The sequence below is a fragment of the Hippopotamus amphibius genome, chromosome 1, assembly GCF_030028045.1.
Source record: "Hippopotamus amphibius kiboko isolate mHipAmp2 chromosome 1, mHipAmp2.hap2, whole genome shotgun sequence".
Classification (NCBI taxonomy): Eukaryota; Metazoa; Chordata; class Mammalia; order Artiodactyla; family Hippopotamidae; genus Hippopotamus; species Hippopotamus amphibius.
Window position 1 is genome coordinate 162,082,566 of NC_080186.1, and position 22,476 is coordinate 162,105,041.

Genomic DNA, 22,476 nt, shown 5'->3' on the forward strand with positions numbered 1-22,476 from the left:
ACATACAATAAACTGCATATATTTAAAGTGTACAATTTGATATTTTTTTCTTATTAGTAATGTATGTATGGCAATCCCAATCTCCCAATTCATCCCACCCGAACCCCCTCCCTCCCCCCTGCCGCCCCCGCTTTCCCCCCTTTGTGTCCATATGTTTGTTCTCTACATCTGTGTCTCTATTTCTGCCTTACAAACCTGTTGATCTGTACCATTTTTCTAGATTCCGTATATATGCATTAATACACGATATTTGTTTTTCTCTTTCTGACTTACTTCCCTCTGTATGATATCTATCTTTTTTTATTATAGCCATCTTGGTGGTTTTACTTTTCATTTCTCTGATGACTAATGATGTTGAACATCTTTTTATGTGCTTATTGGCCATTAGCATATCTTCTTTAGAGAAATGTCTATTCAGATTCTTTGCCCATTTTTAAGTTGGGTTATTTGTCTTTTTATTATTGAGTTCTAAGTGTTCTTTATATATTCTAGATTCAAATCCCTTATCAGATTTACAATTTGCAAGCATTCTCTCCCATTCTATGGTTGTCTTTTTACTTTCTTGATGATATCTTTTGAAGCACAAGAGTTTTAATTTTTTTTTTTTTTTTTGGCACACGGGCTTAGTTGCTCCGCGGCATGTGGGATCTTCCTGGAGCTGGGATCGAACCCATGACCTCTGCATTGGCAGGCGGATTCTTAACCACTGCGCCACCTAGGAAGCCCAAGAGTTTTAATTTTGATGAAGTCCACTTAGCTGTTTTTTTTCCCTTTGCTTGTGCTTTTATTGTCATAACTAAGTAGGCTTTCCCTAACCCAAAGTTGTGAAGATTTACTCTTATGTTTTCTTCTGGGAGTTTTATAGTTTTAGCTCTTACATTTAAGTCTATTACCCATTTTAAAAATATTTATTTATTTATTTATTTGTTTATTTATTTGGTTATACCAAGTCATTTGTGGCAGGCAGTCTCCTTAGTTGCCACACTTGGGCTCCTTAGTTGTGGCATGTGAACTCTTAGTTGTGGCATGCACGTGGGATCTAGTTCCCTGACCAGGAATCGAACCTGCACTCCCTGCATTGGGAGTGCAGAGTCTTAACCACTGTGCCACCAGGGAAGTCCAAGTCTATTACCCATTTTGAGTTGACTTTTATATATAGTGTGAGGAAGAGGTCTAAGTTCATTTTTTCACATGTGGGTATCCAGCATCATTTGTTAAAAGACTATTCTTTCATTATTGAATTGTCTTGACATCTTTTTTTGAAAATCAACTGACTATAAATGTGAGGGTTTATTCTGGAGTCTCCAGTCTATTCCATTGATCTATACGTCTATCCTTATGCTAGTACCACAGTCTTGATTGTTATACTCCAAATTTGTTCTTCTTCGTTTTTTTTTTGTTTTTTTGACACTGTTGTGCTCTTCTGGGTCTCTTGTATTTCCATATGATTTTTAGGATCAACTTGTCAGTTTCTGCAGAGAAGCCAGCTGGGATTTTGATAAGGGTTGTGTTGAATCTGTAGATCAATTTGTGGAGAAAACCCTCATTCTTAATCAGGACATCATGTTATCTATCAATCCCAATGCAAAAGGAGACAAAAGGAGCATACAAGAGGAGGGAGAGAGAGAGAGAGATCTTGCCTATGGAACAAGTAGAAATGAATCCAGATGTGATGAGGTCCTAGGCCGAACAAGAGGCAGAATTTGGGAACACTGAATTTTTCCTTACCAGATACATCTTCCATTAATCTAATTTCAGTCCACTGATTGAAGATACTATGGCTTCTTCCTTCCCAAGATCATTCTTTCCTTTTCCCTAGGGTCTCTTCCAAATACCCAGAGATTATGAGAATGCCTTATATGCCTTGATTGTTGGGATTTAATGGAAACTCCCTGTTAAAAAGGCCCAGGTCCCAATAATGGAAAGAAATTAATCTCATCCCCACACCGCTTTGTGCAGTAGGAAGTGTTACAGCCCTTTCTTGGCGAGTTTTAGAGAAGTTTGCCTGCCTTGGGGTCTCTGTTCTAGGGAGACCAGCATTTGGAGGGTGTGCATGGATCTCCAAGGGTAATCTGAGGTGTGCAGGGGTGGGGAATGGGGCTGCAACTCTCTTACAGTCTCCTGATCTGGTGAACTCAATTGAGCCCAAAGCATCTTGCTACAATCTGTACATTCTGTACTTCGACCAGACCATCTTTCTTGCTAAGAGCTGGTGAGGGAATGAGGATGTGAGAGGTGGGGGTATAGGCTGGAGGAGAAGTAAGCTTAATTCCCTCCTAGTGGATGGGAAAGGATGATTGAAATTGCTCATTTAGCAAACGATTTAGCCTGCTATAGAAAATCCTATTAAATGACAATTCTTATCTTAGTCCCTGGCTCCTGGGAAGAGCAGCTTTGGGCTTTGTGAAGACCAGGGCACACAGTCTCTTCTGAATCCAGTCAAACAATCATCACCAATAAGACACTAAAAGCCCGAGTCAGGGAAACTTCACCAGGTTTCCATGCCTCTTCCCATCCCTTCACCCTCGTCCCTCACATCATCAGTCAATTATCTGGTTAGCTGAGCCTTTTCTCTGCCCATTGTAATATAAATAGCAAGCATTTTATGGGTCCCCATTAAGCAATGTGATCAGCCTCAATTACCTAATGAGACTCTGGAAAGTCGTGATTTAAAATCCTGTCCTCAGTTGTGATTTGGCTTTATGTGCAGCCAATGTGATAATTGCAGTGATATCCAAACTAATGGCACTCCAGATGTGGGGCCTCTGCTCCCAGCTTGGGCTTGGCCCCAGGGAAAATTCACCCTCTGCCAAGGGGGTTGATCACTGTACTTCGTTCTGAAAATGAGAGTTTTATATGTCTTACAGGGCTCAGGGGGTGATGGCTAGATCTGCCCTATAGCCTCAGGGTCTCTGGGTATGTAAGAAAGAGGGTAAGACTAGGAAAGTGTAGGGACATAAGAGACTATCAGCTCCTGAGAGCAGGGAGTTTAGTCTGTTTTGTTCTTTCTTATTTCCATAGAGCCTGTAGACTACCTGGCACATAGTAGGGGCTCCATAAACACTTTATGAATAAAGGACTAGAATCCCAGATGGTCCCTTTAGCCAGCAGGCCCTTCTGTTTGCAAGTTCAAGTGTAGTTCCGTGGAAGACAAAGGGAGATTTTTGGGTTTAGTGATGATCCTTCTAGCCTGAAGATTTAGTAATTGCCCAATTCAGGCTGGTGATCTGAGACACAAGCATTTAATGTTGACAATCTGGTGGGTTTCATCTTTCTCTTAAATATCCCCACCCCCACCCCCAGACATCCTGGTTAAGGATTTTTTTCCAGAGCAACACAGGTGGTTCCTTTTCTTCCTCACTTTTCTTAGCTCCTCCCTTGGAGAAGAAGCAACTTAAAGTTACTTGCCAAATCCATTTGTCAATTTCCTGTTGTCATTTAGTCTGTGTCTCACCAGCAGTTGACTTAGTTCATGACACCCTTCTTTTGGAGCACTCTCTTCAGTTGGCTTCCTGTACCCTAACACACTCATGGTTTTCCTCCTGCTTTCCTGGCAGATCCTTCCCCTATCTTTATGCCTGCGACAAGTTCAAGCCCTGGGATCTATCTTTTACACATACTCATTTCTAAGTAATTTTCTCTAGCATCAAGCTTTAAATACTTTCTATACTGATGGCTATATCTCTAGTTCGGACCTCTCTTTTGAGCTACAGACTCAGATGTCTGATGCCTACCTGATATTTCCACTTGTATGTCTGATAGCAATCTCAAACTTGATATGTCCAAAAGAGAATTCTTGATTTATTGACCCTTCTAGCTCACTATTCCCTGCACAATCCTAGGACCCAATTCTCTCCAAGTGGCAACTCCATTTACCGGGTTGCTCAAGTCAGATACCTAGAGGCCACTCCCGACTCCTCTCTTTCTCCCAGTCCCCACATTCAATCTATCAGTTAGCTCTGTATGCTATGTTTTCAAACCATATTCTGCATCTGACCACTTCATATTAACTTTATCATTACCATTCTGGTTCAAGCCATCATCCTCTTTCCCCTAGATTAGTGTAATGACTTTCTAACCGGTCTCCCTACTTCCACCCCTATTCCTTACCTTGTCTATTTTAAACTCAAGAGTCATAGTAATCTTTTAAGAATATTAAGTCACGTCTCCCTTCTTTTTTTTTTTTTTTTTAAATTTAAATTTATTTATTTATTTATTGGCTGTGTTGGGTCTTCGTTGCTGCACACGGGCTTTCTCTAGTTGGAACAACTGGAATTCTCATTCACTGCTGGTGGAAATGTACACTGGGAAATGTCCTCTCTGGAAACTGTCACTCTCTGCTAAAGTTAAACATATACCTTCCCTATTATCCAATAATTCCTCTCCTAGGTATATACCCAAGATAAATGAGTGCATGTGTGGACAAAAAGACATGTACAAGAATGTTCACAGCAACCTTGTTCATAATAGCTCCAAACTGCAAACCACCCAAATGTGCATCACCAGAGTATGGCTAAACTGCGGTTATGTTCAGTGGAATGCTACACAGCAATAAGAAAGAATGAACTATGACTATATGTAAACTGATGCTGAACTTTTGACAGGAAAAATAAATTTCTGTGGTTTTAAGTCACAAGGTGTAGAAATTTGTTATGGCAGTCATGGGAAACTAATATACTTGTTATGGTTTAGCTCTTTATGATGGGTACAGACTTTCAGTTTTCCAAGATGAAAAGAGTTCTGGAGATTGATTGCACAAAAACAATGTGAATGTACTTAACAATACTGAAAGGTACATTTAAAAATGGTTAAGGTGGCAGTTGCAGCCGCAGTCTCCGTGTACTCTTGAGTTCCTGTCTCTCGGCGCTGCCCAGATGGCTTCCCAGAATCGCGACTCAACTGCCGCCAGCCTCGCCGCCAGTAAAGGAGCCGAGCCCAGCGTGGGGGCCAACCGGGCCCGGAGGGCAGGAGCTGATGACCCTCATGATGTATGGCGTTAAAGGAGTCTCTACCTTCCTTGAATCAGACAACCTTTTCAAATGGGTGGGGACCATCCACGGAGCAGCTGGCACAGTATACGAAGACCTGAGGTATAAGCTGTCCATGGAGTTCCCCAGCGGCTACCCTTACAATACGCCCACAGTGAAGTTCCTCACGCCTTGCTACCACCCCAACGTGGACACCCAGGAACCCATCATCCATACCCTTTGAACACACAAGCCGCTGAGCTCTGGAAAAACCCCACAGCCTTTAAGAAGTACCTGCAAGAAACGTACTCAAAGCAGGTCTCCAGCCAAGAGCCCTGACCCAGGATGTCCAGCTCTCCTTAGGTTGTCTTTTTTTTTTTTTCCTTAGATGGTCTGTCCTTTCCTCGATTTCTGTACAGGACTCTGTATTTTATCTGTGATGTCATTTTTGTTTTGTTTCTGTTTTTTAAACTGTGTCTGGTTAAGCCCTTGTGATAAATATATTAAATGAATACATTTGGGGTTTTGTTTAATGGTTAAGGTGGTAAATTTTATGTTATATGTATTTTACCACAATTAAAAAAATCATAAGGTAAGATAAAATACAAAATAAAAATAAATAAAAAAGCCTCCACGTAATCTCACCCCTGCCTACTGTTCCAAGTAGCTTTGTCATTCACATTGTTCCAGGTTCACTGACCTTGAGCATATCAAATGTGCCCTAATGTCAAGATCTTTGCATTTGCTGATCCCCAGCAGTGGAAGCATGGCGTCCTAACCACTGGACCACCAGGGAATTCCCCAGACTGTTTTAATATCACTTTAAGGAGGACTTCCTGGACCACCACATCTAAAATATGCACCGTTCTATTACTGGCTATTCCCTACCATGTTCTATTTTTCTTCAAAGCAGTTTTTAAAAAATAAATTTTTAATCTTATAATAGGTTTAGATTTACAGAAAAGTTGCAAAGGCAGTGCAGAGTTCCCATATACTGCACACCCAGTTTCCCTCCCTGTTAACATCTTTTTTTAAAAGAACATTTATTGAGATACAGTTAACAGACAATAAACAACATATATTTAGAGTGTACAATTTGGTATCCCAATCTCCCAGTTCATTCCCCCCCAACCCTCCCCGCTTTCCCCACTTGGTGTCCATATGTTTGTTCTCTACATCTATGTCCCTATTTCTACCTTGCATTTCCTCTTTCATAGTTGTTAGCATTTGCCTTTTGTATTGAGGTGCTCCTATATTGGGTGCATATATATTTATAATTGTTATCTCCTCTTCTTGGATTGATCCCTTGATCTTTATGTAATGTCCTTTCTTGTCTCTTGTAACATTTTTTATTTTAAAGTCTATTTTATCTGATATGAGTATCGCTACTCCAGCTTTCTTTTGATTTCCATTTGCATGGCATATCTTTTTCCATCCCCTCACTTTCCGTCTGTATGTGTCCCTAGGTCTGAAGGGTGTCTCTTGTAGACAGCATATATATGGGTCTTGTTTTTGTATCCATTCAGCCAGTCTGTGTCTTTTGGTTGGGGCATTTAGTCCATTTACATTCAAGGTAATTATCGATATGTATGTTCCTAGTACCATTTTCTTAATTGTTTTGTTTTTGTTTTTGTAGGTCTTTTTCCTTTCCTATGTTTCCTGCTTAGAGAAGTTCCTTTAGCATTTGTTGTAGGGCTGGTTTGGTGGTGCTGAATTCTCTTAGCTGTTGCTTGTCTGTAAAGCTTTTGATTTCTCTGTCGAATCTGAATGAGATCCTTGCTGGGTAGAGTATTCTTGGTTGCAGGTTCTTCCGTTTCATCACTTGAAATATATCGTGCCACTCCCTTCTGGCTTGTAGAGTTTCTGCTGAGAAATCAGCTGTTACCCTTATGGAAGTTCCCTTGTATGTTATTTGTTGTATTTCCCTTGTTGCTTTTAATAACTTTTCTCTGTCTTTAATTTGTGTCAGTTTGACTACTGTATGTCTTGGCATGTTTCTCCTTGGGTTTATCCTGCATGGGACTCTCTGCGCTTCCTGCACTTGGGTAGCTGTTTCCTTTCCCATGTTAGGGAAGTTTTCAACTATAATCTCTTCCAATATTTTCTCGGGTCCTTTCTCTCTCTCTTCTCCTTCTGGGACCCCTATAATGCAAATGTTGGTGCATTTAACATTGTCCCAGAGGTCTCTTAGGCTGTCTTCAGTTCTTTTCATTCTTTTTTCTTTATTCTTTTCTGCATCAGTGATTATCACCATTCTGTCTTTCAGGTCACTTATTCGCCTTTCTGCCTCAGTGAATCTGCTCTTGGTTCCTTCTAGTGTATTTTTCATTTCAGTTATTGTGTTGCGTATCTCTGTTTGTTTGCTCTTTAATTCTTCTAGGTCTTTGGTAAATTTTCGATCTTTGCATCCAGTCTTTTTTCAAGGTCCTGGATCATCTTCACCATCATTATTCTGAATTCTTTTTGTGGAAGGGTGCCTATCTCCTCTTCATTTAGTTGTTTTTCTGGGGTTTTATCCTGTCCCTTCATCTGGTTGCTGCAAAGTCCTCTGCTTTTTCATTTTCTCTATCTTTCTGTGGCTGTGGTTTTCAGTTCCACAAGATGAAATACTGCTGATACTGCTTGATACTGCTGTCTGCCCTCTTGTGGAGGAAAGTCAACAACATCTTACTTCCGTATAGCACATTTGTCACAACTATTGAGCCAATGTTAATATATTATTATTAGCAAAAGTCCATATTTTATTCAGATTTTCTTAATTTTGCCTAACGTCCTTTTTCTTTCTTTTTAAAAAATGTATTTATTTATTTATTTTATTTATTGGCTGCATTGGGTCTTCACTGCTGCACATGGGCTTTCTCCAGTTGCTTTGAGTAGGGGCTACTCTTCACTGTGGTGCACGGGCTCCTCATTGTAGTGGCTTCTCTTGTTGCGGAGCATGGGCTCTAGGCACATGGGCTTCAACAGTTGTGGCACATGGGCTCAGTAGTTGTGGCTCACAGGCTCTAGAGCACAGGATCCATAGTTTTGGCGCACAGGCTTAGTTGCTCTGTAGCATGTGGAATCTTCCCAGAGCAGGGCTGAACCCATGTCCCCTCCATTGGCAGACGGATTCTTAACCACTGTACCACCAGGGAAGCCCCTATTTAGCCAATTCTTTTAAATAGGTACTCAAGAATACTTATTTTTTCACTTGGGGTTATAATCCAGTAATATTTTATTTTCTTCTTCAGATTGTTCCAATTTTGGTTACAGGGAGCCCTGTCTTTTTTTTTTTTTTTTAATTTATTTATTTATTTTATTTATTGGCTGTGTTGGGTCTTCATTTTGGTGCACGGGCTTCTCATGGTGGTGGCTTCTCTTGTTGTGGAGCACAGGCTCTAGGTGGGTGGTCTTCAGTAGTTGTGGCACTTGGGCTCAGTAGTTGTGGCTCGCAGGCTCTAGAGCGCAGGCTCAGTAATTGTGGCGCATGGGCTTAGTTGCTCCATGGCAGGTGGGATCTTCCCAGACCAGGGATTGAACCTGTGTTCCTGCATTGGCAGGTGGATTCTTAACCACTGCACCACCAGGGAAGTCCCACTGGGAGACCTTTCAAGTTGGCTCTTATGTCCCTTTGATATATTTCCATCATTGTGTTTTTGTTTGAGTCCTTCCTTGCTTTCTGGCACTGCAAGATTCTCTAGGCTCACATTGTATATTTCTTGCCCCATCCCTAGAATCAGCCATTTCCCCAAGGAACTCTGGTTTCTTTTTTTTTTTTTTCATTAAAAAATTCTATTTTATTTTATTTTAAAAATTTTTATTGGAGTATAATTGCTTTACAATATTGTGTTAGTTTATACTGTGCAACAAAGTGAATCACCTATATGTATACATATATCCACTCTTGTTTGAATTTCCTTCTCAGATCACCACAGAGCATTGAGTAGAGTTTCCTGTGCTATACAATAGGTTCTTATTAGTTATCTATTTTATACATAGTATCAATAATGTATTTTTATCAATCCCAGTCTCCCAATTCATCCCACCCCCCCTTTCCCCCTTGGTATCCATATGTTTGTTCTTTAAGAAATACATTAAGAAACAGTTTTCATTATCTGGTTTCTTTTAATACAAAGAAGTTTCACTACCTGAAATTATATATTTCTTAGCATTCTATTTGTATCTCCCACTAGAACATTAGGTCCTTAATCAGGACTTTTTTCCTTCTTCACTACTATAGCTCCATTACCTAGAATAGTATCTGGGCATGTAGGAGGATATCAATAAATGTTTAGTGAATGAATAAATGAATAAGGCCAAGTAGTATATCTTTTTATACACATATTCTTCATGGTATTTTGACACTCTTAAGAATTTGATTAAAGAATAGATATATGGATGGATAGATATATAGATGTATGAATCAAAAACTGAATGAATGAATGACTAAAAAGATGGATAGATTATTGGATATATATATGAATCAAGAAAGAGATGGTGTTAATACTATGCACTCCAGTTATTCATGATAGAAACTGGGTGGTGAGGGGCCTCATTCTTGATTCCTTTCACACTTTCTTCTCCTACATTCAATCAACCACTAAGTCCTGCCAATTTTACATCTCAAATTCTTCGTAAATCCATTTCCTGTTCTTTATTCTAACTGCTATTACCCCTAAGCAGGCTCTCTTCATTTCTTGCCTAGATGCTGCTATGGCCTCCGAAGTCATCTCTCTGCCTTCAGCTGAGTTCCTGCCCCCACCACCAACCACATTCCAGCCAGAGGGCTCATTCTAAAATATGACTTTTCCCATGTCACTCCTCTGCTTAAACCTTCAGAGCAAAGTCAAAACTCCTTAGCACCTACGATGACACGAACCTTGGCTGTCTCTCTAGCCTCTTCTCTGCCATTCTCTACCTTGCACTGATTTGTATGCCTCTGAAATATCAAACTGCTGGTAGTTCCCACCAGGGATCATGCTGCTTCCCTGCTCTGTTCTTTGCTTATACTAGTCCCCCCTGCCTGGAGTGCCCTTTCCTCACCTCCATAGCTCAAAATTCTTACCTGTTTCAGTGTGGAAAGCATGTAACTTTGTAGCTGTGATTATGCTTATCAGCAGGACCAAAAAGAGTGAAATTTAAGGAGAGTTGTGCAAGTGAGAGTAAATTTATCTTTACATTTTGTGGTCTAGGTAGCTCATTTGACTCATCCTATTCCCTGTCCTCATCTCTTCTCCTAGATTGGGAACTTCCTGAGGGTAAGAACTGCGTCTTTTATTCCTATAATCCCTAGCACAATGGTAGGTGCTCAGTAAATGTGGGAGGGAGGAAGGATAAATTAGAGGTCTACTGTCTGGGCCTTCAAATCCAGACTCTGTCTCTTACTAATATGGGAATTTGAACAAGTTCCTCCCTGTTCCTCAGTTTCCTTGCCTGTTGAAAAGAAATAATAATATCTCCATTATAGGATTGTTTTTCCATGTTAAGGGAAATTATCCGTTTCATCAAAAATTTTAAATTTATTTTTCTTTTGCTCTTTATTGGAGTATAATAGCTTTACACTGTTATGCCAGTTTCCACTGTATAACAAAGTGAATCAGCTGTATTTATACATACATCCCCATATCCCCATATCCCCTCCCTCTTGAGCATCCCTCACACCCTCCCTATCCCACCCCTCTAGGTCATCACCAATCATCAAGTTGATCTCCCTGTTTATGCAGTTGCAAAATTTTTAAATTTATTGACCTGAAGTTCTTTACAGTATTCTGTTATGACTTTAAATTTTCTACTATATCTGCCAGGATGTACCCTTTAAACTTTTTTGATATTGTTTATTTATGCCTTCACTTTTTCTTGATTGAGCTTATCAAAAGTTTCTCTTGATCCTCTATAGTATCTCTATTTTCTAATTCGTCAAAATTTCACTTTGTCTTGTGATTTCTTCTTCCTACTCTCTTTTGGATTGGTCTATTCTTTTTTAATTACTTGAATTGGATGCTTTTTTCCAGCTTTTGCTTTTTTTATATAAGCATTTAAATCCACACTTTTCCCTTTAAGTATCACTTTATCTGCCTCCTACAGCTACTTTTAATTTCTAAATAGCTTCATTTTTTTTTAATTTTTAGTTTTATTTATTTATTATTTTTTGGGGGTACACCAAGTTCAATCATCTGTTTTTATACACATATCCCCGTATTCCCTCCCTCCCTCGACTCCCCCCCCACCCTCCCTCGAGTCCCCCCATCCTCCCCCTCCCAGTCCTTTAAGGCATCTTCCATCCTCGAGTTGAACTCCCTTTGTTATACGACAACTTCCCACTGGCTATCTATTTTACAGTTGGTGGTATATATATGTCTGTGCTACTCTCGCTTTGTCTCAGCTTCCCCTTCACCCCCCGCCCCCTCCCATACCTCGAGTTCTCCAGTCCATTCTCTGCATCTGCGTCCTTGTTCTTGTCACTGAGTTCATCAGTACCATTTTTAGATTCTGTATATGTGAGTTAGCATACAATATTTGTCTTTCTCTTTCTGACTTACTTCACTCTGTATGACAGACTCTAGGTCTATCCACCTCATGACATATAGCTCCATCTCATCCCTTTTTATAGCTGAGTAATATTCCATTGTGTATATATGCCACATCTTCTTTATCCATTCATTTGTTGATGGGCATTTAGGTTGCTTCCACGTCCTGGCTATTGTAAATAGTGCTGCAATAAACATTATGGTACATGTTTCTTTTGGGATTATGGTTTTCTTTGGGTATATGCCCAGAAGTGGGATTACTGGATCATATGGTAGTTCTATTTGTAGTTTTTTAAGGAACCTCCAAATTGTTTTCCATAGTGGCTGTACCAACTTACATTCCCACCAACAGTGCAGGAGAGTTCCCTTTTCTCCACACCCTCTCCAACATTTGTTGTTTCCAGATTTTGTGATGATGGCCATTCTGATCGGTGTGAGGTGATACCTCATTGTGGCTTTGACTTGCATTTCTCTGATGATTAGTGACGTTGAGCATCTTTTCATGTGTTTGTTGGCAATCTGTAAATAGCTTCATTTTGATTTATTTTTTTGTCCCATGCGTTTAGAAGCATTTCTAAACGCATGGGACCCTTGTTATCTTTTTGTTGTTAAGTTCTATTTTGATTAAAGAAAGTGGTTTATTGACTTTTTAAAGTACCTGATGAGATGTGCTCTTCTGTTTAGTATGTGATCATTTTTTTCAGTTGTTCCATGGGTGCTTTAAAGGATAATTATTGGCTTCCTCATAGGGTTACTGTGAAGATAAATATTAGATAATACCTATAAAGCACTTAAAACAATACTTAGCACTTAGATCTCTAGAAGTGGTGGCTCCCTTTTTTTTGTTTCGTTGGTGGTGGTGGTGAGTGACAGTCTTAGTTGTTTCTCTGTGTGTCACTAGGTGCCCTGGGAATTAGGGAAACTGAGCCCTCTCCTGCAAGTTAAGTATCTACATTGCTCTACAGTTAAGTATCTACACTGGCTATAGGGTTGATTAATTTTTGACGCACACAGAAAACACCACTCAGCTCATCATAGTAGAAACAGTTCAGAGTTTGAGTCAGACTGACCTGCACTGGGTCCTGGTGTGGCCCTCTCACTAGCTGTATGACACTGCCCCCACCCCCACCTCCTCTTTCCTTACTTGGGTATGATTTTAGACTTGCAGTGTTGTTGGGAAGATTAGATTAAATGCTTTCAGCATAGGGCTGGATACAAAGTAGACCTTCCATAGCACTGGTTTCTTTTCCTTTCCTTCTGCTAAGCCTTCAAGGAGAGGAAGGAAGGGAAGTTAGAGCTGTAAGTTTACAGCCACCTCCACTCTCTTTTCTAGGACTTCTCTCCTTAGAAAGCCTCATTTTCATTCCTGCAAAGCTGCATGTCTCTGATGCTCCTCCCCAGGGAGCAGCTTGAAACCAGCCAGACTGAGGGAGAGGGAAGAAAAAGGGAAGAGGATGTTGACATATGCAAATCAGCACCCAGCCTTCTGCCAAATTAGTGTGACACCTGCTTGGACAGAATTTTCCTTTTATCTCCTATCTGGAGCAGACCAATTAATTTTTCAGGCTCCAGTTATCCCATAGATGACAGCTCCTCAGCCCCTCAGTGAGAGCAGGGTCAACCTCCTTGGCTGCCACACAAACTTGGGATTTGCCTTTGCCATTTCTGGGGTCCCCAGGTAGGCTGAGTGTCTCAGGGGCATCTCTGTCTTGCTCTCAGCTTTTGCTTTGCTTCCTTCAACACTGACTTTGACCTTTCCTCCTTTTTCTCCTTTAAGCCTCTGTCCCAGTGTGCAAAATGGGTTGGCTGGTTTTCCTACTTTTGAATCCAAGGAAGAGGAGGCACGAAACACACAGAGGGCAGAGCGATAGGGGGCAGAATGAGGGAAGCCTGGACAGGGGTGTCTGAAAAGCCTGCAAGGAGAGGAAGGAAGGGAAGTTAGAGCTGTAAGGTTACAGCCACCTCCACGCTCCTTTCCAGGACTTCTCTCCTTAAAAAGCCTCATTTTCATTCACTCGAAGCTGAAAATTTCCTCAGACAGGAAATTCCCTGGCGGCCCAGTGGTTAGGACTCCATGATTTCACTGCTGAAGGCACAGGTTCAATCCCTGGTTGGGGAACCGAGATCTTGCAAGCTGTGCAGTGCAGCCAAACAAAAACAAACACAAACACAAACAAACAAAACCCTCAGACAAAGATAGTCACTTTGCCTCCATTCTTGCCACTGCTTTTAGTTCCTTTGCCTTCTGTCATTTCGTTCCTCCCATTCTAATTCCCACACATAGCTTGGATAACATTCATTTTCTCTGCTCCTGCCTCAAGGCTACTAGAGAAAACCACAGAATGGTGCTCACTGGTGCTCCAGTGTCTGATTTCCAGTTGTGGTCAGGCCTCCAGTGTCCCTTGGTTATCTTTATAATCATCCCCAGCCCTCATCTCTTTCATTCTCATGCTATGGGTATTTGGGCTTGTTTCCAGTTTCAGCTATTATGAATAAGGTTGCTATGGATATTCTCATACACTTCTTTTTGTGGATGTATCTTTTTCTTTTTCCTGGGTAAATATCTAGAAGTGGAACTGTAGGTTATAGGGTAGGTGTATATGTGTATATTTAACTTTATAAGAAAGTGCCAACAACTTTCCAAAATGGTATACCAGTGGGGCCCTTATTAAAAAGCAAGATCCCTGGGCTCTGCTGGACTTATTGAATCAGAATATTCCAGGAATAAAGGACAGAAAGCTGTATTTTTATTTTATTTTTTATTTTATTTAAATTTTATTTTATTTTATTTTTTAAGAACTTTTATTGAGATACAGTTAACAGACAATAAACAGCATATATTTAGAGTGTACAATTTGGTATCCCAATCTCCCAGTTCATTCCCCCCCAACCCTCCCCGCTTTCCCCACTTGGTGTCCATGTTTGTTCTCTACATCTATGTCTCTATTTCTACCTTGCATTTCCTCTTTCATAGTTGTTAGCATTTGCCTTATGTATTGAGGTGCTCCTGTATTGGGTGCATATTTATTTATTTATTTATTTATTGGTGCATATATATTTATAATTGTTATCTCCTCTTCTTGGATTGATCCCTTGATCTTTATGTAATGTCCTTTCTTGTCTCTTGTAACATTTTTTATTTTAAAGTCTATTTTATCTGATATGAGTATCACTACTCCAGCTTTCTTTTGATTTCCATTTGCATGGCATATCTTTTTCCATCCCCTCACTTTCCATCTGTATGTGTCCCTAGGTCTGAAGGGGGTCTCTTGTAGACAGCATATATATGGGTCTTGTTTTTGTATCCATTCAGCCAGTCTGTGTCTTTTGGTTGGGGCATTTAGTCCATTTACATTCAAGGTAATTATCGATATGTATGTTCCTAGTACCATTTTCTTAATTGTTTTGTTTTTGTTTTTGTAGGTCTTTTTCTTCTCCTATGTTTCCCGCTTAGAGAAGTTCCTTTAGCATTTGTTGTAGGGCTGGTTTGGTGGTGCTGAATTCTCTTAGCTGTTGCTTGTCTGTAAAGCTTTTGATTTCTCTGTCAAATCTGAATGAGATCCTTGCTGGGTAGAGTATTCTTGGTTGCAGGTTCTTCCGTTTCATCACTTGAAATATATCGTGCCACTCCCTTCTGGCTTGTAGAGTTTCTGCTGAGAAATCAGCTGTTACCCTTATGGAAGTTCCCTTGTATGTTATTTGTTGTTTTTCCCTTGTTGCTTTTAATAACTTTTCTCTGTCTTTAATTTGTGTCAGTTTGACTACTGTATGTCTTGGCATGTTTCTCCTTGGGTTTATCCTGCATGGGACTCTCTGCGCTTCCTGCACTTGGGTAGCTGTTTCCTTTCCCATGTTAGGGAAGTTTTCAACTATAATCTCTTCCAATATTTTCTCGGGTCCTTTCTCTCTCTCTTCTCCTTCTAGGACCCCTATAATGCAAATGTTGGTGCATTTAACATTGTCCCAGAGGTCTCTTAGGCTGTCTTCAGTTCTTTTCATTCTTTTTTCTTTATTCTTTTCTGCATCAGTGATTATCACCATTCTGTCTTTCAGGTCACTTATTCGCCTTTCTGCCTCAGTGAATCTGCTCTTGGTTCCTTCTAGTGTATTTTTCATTTCAGTTATTGTGTTGCGTATCTCTGTTTGCTCTTTAATTCTTCTAGGTCTTTGGTAAATTTTCGATCTTTGCATCCAGTCTTTTTTCAAGGTCCTGGATCATCTTCACCATCATTATTCTGAATTCTTTTTGTGGAAGGGTGCCTATCTCCTCTTCATTTAGTTGTTTTTCTGGGGTTTTATCCTGTCCCTTCATCTGGTACAAAGTCCTCTGCTTTTTCATTTTCTCTATCTTTCTGTGGCTGTGGTTTTCAGTTCCACAAGATGAAATACTGCTGATACTGCTTAATACTGCTGTCTGCTCTCTTGTGAAGGAAGCTATCTCTATTTTATTTAAATTTTAAAAAATTTATTTATTTACTTTATTTTATTGGCTGCATTGGGTCTTCATTGATGCACACGGACTTTCTCTAGTTGCTGCTAGTGGGGGCTACTCTTCATTGTGGTGCGCAGGCTACTCTTCATTGTGGTGCATGGGCTCCTCATTGTGGTGACTTCTCTCTGTCTTTTTTAAAAAATTTATTTATTTATTTATTTATTTATTTATTTATTTATTTATTGGCTTCATTGGGTCTCCATCGCTGAGAGTGGGCTTTCTTTAGTTGCAGCGATCGGGGGCTACTCTTCCTTGTGGTATACAGGCTTCTCATTGTGGTGGCTTCTTTTGTTGTGGAGCACAGGCTCTAGGCGTGTGGGCTTCAGTAGTTGTGGCACGTGGGCTCAGTAATTGCGGCTCATGGGCTCTAGAGCACAGGCTCAGTAGTTGTGGTGCACAGGCTTAGTTGCTCTGAGGCATGTGGTATCTCCCTGGGGCAGGGATTGAACTCGTATCCCCTGCATTGGCAGGCAGATTCTTATCCACTGCGCCACCTAGGAAGTCCATGGTGGTGGCTTCTCTTGTTTCGGAGCACAGGTTCTAGGCATGTGGGCTTCAGTAGTTGTGGCACATGGGCCCAATAGTTGTGGCGCACAGGCTTAGTTGCTCCACGGCATGTGGGATCCTCCCAGAGCAGGGCTCCAACCTCAGTCCCCTGCATTGGCAGGCGGATTCCCAACCACTGCACCACCTAGGAAGTCCAGAAAGCTGTATTTTTAGAAAGCTCCTTCTGTAATTTTAATGCAACTACTTCATTAATTGGTATTTGGAAACCACTGGACAAGATTGAGAATCTTTGCTTTCTTGTTTTCCATTCCCTCCTCAGTAAATATAATTCTGTCTTCCATGTTCACCATGTATCATCGTTGTAAATAATGAAATAGTTGACTAACAGTGATTTAAGAAGTAAGGACATTTATTTATCTCACGTAACAAGAAATCCAGAGGTAAGTAGCTTCAGGTTTGGGTAATTTCACCACTTGGTAATGTCATCAAGGATCCAGGCTTTGGAGAGTTCCCTAGTGGTCCAATGGTTAGGACTGCCATGGTCCCAGGTTCACTGCCTTGGCCCCAGGTTCAATCCCTGGTTGGGGAGCCAAGATCTCACACACACACACACACACACACACACACACACACACACACACACACACAGATCCAAGCTATTCTCATTTGCCTTCCTCAGGGTGTTTGTTCCGTTCCTGGGCTTGTCCCCTCATAGTCCTAAGATGGCTGCCACAGCTCTGAACAGCATGAGCTCACATACAACTTTCAAGGCAGGAAAGGAAGGGGTTGAAGATATCTATTGTATTGAAAAGGAAAACCTTTTCCATAAGCTTCCAGGCTTATTCCCAAGTCCCATTGTCCAGAACTAGGTCACTTGTCTATCCTTGGGTTTAAAGGAGTGGGGGAAGGTGTACTGAGAAATTATCCAGCATTTTTTGAGCCCCTGTAATGGGAGGTAGTTCTTGTTAGTAAGGAAGAAGAGTGGGAAAATAGCTTTGGGGTAAGTAATTAACAGTGTCTCCCATACGACCTCACTAAAACTGCTCTTTTGGTCACCTTATCGCTAGATCCAATTACTTTTCTCTAGTTTTCCTTGTACTTGACCTCTCTGTGATGTTATACATTGCTGGCTCCCTCTTTCTTGAATCTCTTCTTTTGTATTCTGCTACATCTCTCTACATCTCACTTCTCCTTGGGCTCCGTTCCATTACCTTTCTTGTCTCTTTGGTTGGCATTCAAACCAGGCCCTGTCTGGATACCTCTGAGCTTCTAAACCAAGCAATCCACCCTAACCATGTGACCAAGACCTAATGAGAGCTGTTTGTGGCCTACCCCTTGAAACTTTGTATTTGGCAATGGGCTTCCTTTCCTACCTATAGTCCTGATTCTCCCTCGCTACCTCTGTCTATTCTCTAAATTACAGAGCTATTGCTCGATAAGCTTCTTACTAGATTTTTCTTAGGGACAGAATTTTTTTTCAAGTTATTTATAACTTCCCATAGGGTAGGGCCTAGAACTGAAGAGCCCTTTGTTTTCAAACACTTCTGCGATTTTGAAATAGAAGTTGAATTGCTCCACAAAATTAAGGCATGATGTATTTGTATTCCCAGAGTTTAAAAGATCAAGAAGGGAGACACTAGAGTCAGTTGAGAGCTGGGTGATGGAAGAGTTGAGAAGGACCTTCACTTAAGGCTACATAAGAGAATTTGGATAGATATGTCTAGAGCTGACTTTTCAAGTGAAACGATGTATATTGTGACTCGTCTCTATGACCGCACAAATTTTTATGTAAAACTTCTGAAGCTTCCATGTAAGTGGTGTGACTTGATTTCAGATAGACACCAGTGAGGGGGCCAAGGTTTATGAGGCTGGCAGTATGGACAGTGCCACATCTAGTCACACCCAGACTGCTAAAGTCTCTCTCTGGTCTCTTAGCCTCTGACCTGAAACTGCTTCCAGCCCACCCTCCATGTAGCTGCCAGAATGATTTAAGATACAAACCCAGGTCATTTTCTTGTTTAAATCTTTATTTTTTTAATATTTATTTTACTTTATTTTTTTTTGGCTGTGCTGTGTGGCTTGCGGGATCTTACTCCAACCAGGGATCGAACTCTGTGCCCCCTGCAGTAGGAGCACAGAGTCTTAGCCACTGGACCACCAGGGAAGTCTGCTTAAATCTTTTAATGACTCTCCAATTAGTGTTTCTCAAACCTGGGGTTCTTGGATCACTGGGGATGTATTCTCAGGGGTCTTCAGTAACCTTTAAGAAATGTATTATTTAATTTCAGGATTAAGTTTTAAAAATGTAAGCATAGCCTGTAATACCCAAGTGGCTACCTTAAAACTAAGCACTTTGAGATTTTAGTGTTGGTTTGCACTTGTATTTATTGATTGGGTTGGTGCCAAGTGATCTTGAAATGACAGCATTTAACTTTTAATGCTGTAATTATTTTTATCTCATTATTCACAGATATGTCATCAGCACCCAGAACAGTATCTGGCACACTGTAGGTGTTCAATAAAGATTTGTTGAATAAATGAATGAATGAAGAGTCTTAAATTGGTTTCTTTTTTTTTTTTAAAGCTCTTTATTGGAATATATCAAACTGGTTTCTGTTATCCTTGGGGATTCGCTACAGTTTGAGATCTCCTTAGTATGGCATGTGAGGCTCTTCACAATCAAGCTCAGAATACTCAACGAGTAATTTTACCAGACAGTCTGGGCAGGATGTGGAGGCGTAGTCCTTTTTAGAAAATAAAAAAGCAAAAGTATAAAGGATTTATGTACATTTTGACAGGGCAGACATGATATGCAAATTACTTGAAAATATAATGCAAATGGCATGCACCTCCTCATGCAAATAAGCATCCTGTCTTTGGAAACAACTGCCAGGGCATTCACTAATTTGTCTGTGGTACTGGCAGTAAATCTTTCAAGGGATTAGGTACTTTGGTGGGGATATGTGTGTACTAGGGAGGAGGAGGTGGTAGGAAGAGGTCTCTTAAGATGTCAGTGTGGTGCTGTAAGCCTGTAGCTTAGTATGAAGCTTTATACAGTATGCAGCTTAATATGAAATTATTCTGCCATGATATTCCAAAGGCTGGCCTTTTGGATTTGGCGGAGGGTGTGGGGGCAATGGAATATAACTCCTTCAATTCTTTGGCTACCTCATATTTTTTGTCCCCCTCATCTCACACTGTCCAAGCTCTGGTCTTACTGGTGCAGAAAGTAGGGAGTCAGAGATCCCTGGCCCCAGGTCCTCCCCATGAGGACCTCAGAAGAGCCTGTGATAAGAGCTCTTGTAAATGATGTCTAAAGGAGGCGAAGAGCATGATGTGGAGTTCTGCATTTCCTAATTTCATGACAAGAAAAATTTAGCTAAATTTCTGCTAGACCTATTTGAAAAAGATGGTTGGTTACAAGAAGCATGGGTGCTTTCTGATAAATATAGCTGCTTAATTTCTATGCCAATGATGCAGTATCTGACTAAATTGGAAGCTTACTTGGAAATCTAAAGGAAAAAAAAAGTCAACTGTGATTTTTGTCATTTTAAAACCTGTTCTTCCTTGTTCTTGATGTAAAAGGAGATTTTTGGTTACACAGACTCTTCTACAATGATTATAATAATGTTGGGGCAAATGAAATAAAAGAGCCTCTAGTAGATGTATTTAAAAATAACTCAAAATCTGTTTTTTCTCTGACACTTTGCTTTGCAATCAGCCTTTGGCTCAAATTCCCACCTCCTAATACACAAACTTGGGCAACTTACTCAACTTTTCTGAGGCTCAGTTTCCTCATCTCTAAAACAGGAATAATGGTAGAAACCTCATGAAGTTGCTATCAGGGTTAAATGAGATAATGCACATACTTAGCACAGTGCCTGGTTCATAGTGAGAATTCAGTAAAAGTAGTTATTTGCAGTGATCATCTGTGGATTTGCTGCCTAGGGTCCATTCACCCTCCATCTGCTAGCTGTTCCACATTTCCTTCTGGTGAAACATCATTCTCTCCTCAGTCCCTGTTGTTCTATTAAAATTGACTCAACCCTCAGCACCAGAGGTGGAGCCTGTGACTTACGTGTAAATCAGTTAGACCATTCTATCCTCCAGGCCACAGTGATTGATTTAAAAATGGGGACATACATAGAGTTACCATATAACCCAGCAATTCTACCCCTAGGTATATAACCAAAGGAATTGAAAACAGGTCTTCAAACAAAAACTTGTACATGAATGTTCATAGCAGCATTAATCATAACAATAAAAAAATGGAAACAACCCAAATGTCCATCAACTGATGAGTGGATAAACGAAATGTTGGTGTATTCATACAAGGGTAATATTATTCAGCCATAAAAAGGAATGAAGTACTAAGTCACACTGCAACATGGATTAAACTTGAAAACATTGTGCTAAGTGAAAGAAGACAGGCCATATGCCATATGATTCCATTTATATGAAATATCCAGAATAGGCAAATCTATAGAGACAGAAAGTGCATAAGTGACTGCTGGGGATTGGAGGGAGGGAGAATGGGGATGATTGCTAATGGGTTTGGGGTTTCTCTTTGAGGTGCTGAAAATGTTTTGGAATTAGACAGTGGTGATAATTGTACAACACTGTGAATATATTGATACTAAAAACTTCTGAATTTCATACTTTAAAAGGATGAATGTTTAGTAAATGAATTATGTTTCAATTAAAAAAACTAAACTTGGGACTTGCCTGGTGGTCCAGTGGTTAAGACTCTGCCCTTCCACTGCTGGGGCGCAGGTTCCATCCCTGGTTGGATAAGTTCCTCATGCTGTGTGGCCAAAACAAACAAACAAAAACCAAACCAAAACAAACAAAAAATATGGGCACATGACTCAGTGAGGCCAATGAGAGCCAATAAGACTCAATCCAATTGTTTAGAGTCATAAAAGGAACAAACTATTTCCCCTCTTGCAGGTCTCCAACTTGAGAGAATACAGGGTCTGAACCTGCTGACCTGTCTTGCTTTGTATTGAACCTGGGACTGAATTATCCAACCCAGGTGATAGTAAAGCCAAGCCATGGAGAGATATCAAGAACTGGTTATACACTGGAGTTTGTCTGTGACCTTCCTAGTTTTAGGACTGAAAGTCCTGTGTACCATGTTGGTCACCCTAGTTGGAGCTCTAAATCTATCTCTGCTTGAAACTCAGGACTCAACCTGTGGACTTTCCATATATATGAGTCAATAAATCCCCTGTTTGTTTTAGCAAGTGTCATGGATTGGGTTTTCCAGAGTCAGGAACTGAGATTGAGTTCAGGGTTCCAGATATTTATTAGGGAATGATACCTGTGAAAGGAAGGAGGCAGAAGAAGATTGGGTAGAGGAAGTCTTTGGCCAATCCAAGAGAGAGCTCTTAAACTAGTATTGCCCTTCAGAGAGTCCCACACTGAGCTGAAATGGCTGGACCACTATACTATTCCTTGCTTCTTTCACCTGCAAATTTCTAATCATCCTTCAAGTCTCAGTCTAAATGTTGCATTTTGGGAGAATCCTTTCCTGGAGCCATCAGTGATGTTAAAGTCCCATGGCATCTGGAGCATATGTAGCAATTTGAGTAACTAGCAATTAATTTTGTTTTATGTTGTCTTCCTTGCAGTCTTTCAGCTTCATGTAGGAAGAGACTGTTCTGGGTATCTATTTCTAGGTAACAAAATGCCCCAAATCTTAGTGGCCTAAAGCAGAGGTTGGCATGGTAGGACGCATGTACCAGATCCAGCCCACCACCTGTTTTTGTATAACTGAAAAACTAAGATTTTTTTTCCGCACATTTAAGAAGTTGTAAAAGAAAAGCAAGAACAATATGTGACAGAGATGGTACATGGCTCACAAAGCTTGATATATTTACTATCTGGCCCTTTATAGAAAAAATTTGCCAAAACAACCATTTTGTTACATCTCATGATGTTGTGCATCAGGACTTCAGGAAGGGTTTGGTTGGATGATTTTTCTAAGTGATATTGATTG

General features: G+C 40.4%; 1 protein-coding gene and 1 pseudogene across 1 annotated transcript in view; both read left to right on the forward strand.

The window, feature by feature from the left end:
• Positions 1 to 5,594, forward strand: part of LOC130852747 (ubiquitin-conjugating enzyme E2 C-like) — a 28,774-nt pseudogene extending 23,180 nt beyond the window's left edge.
• Positions 1 to 22,476, forward strand: part of SIL1 (SIL1 nucleotide exchange factor) — a 265,775-nt gene that overhangs the window by 23,206 nt on the left and 220,093 nt on the right. The gene's annotated exons all lie outside the window — the stretch shown is intronic.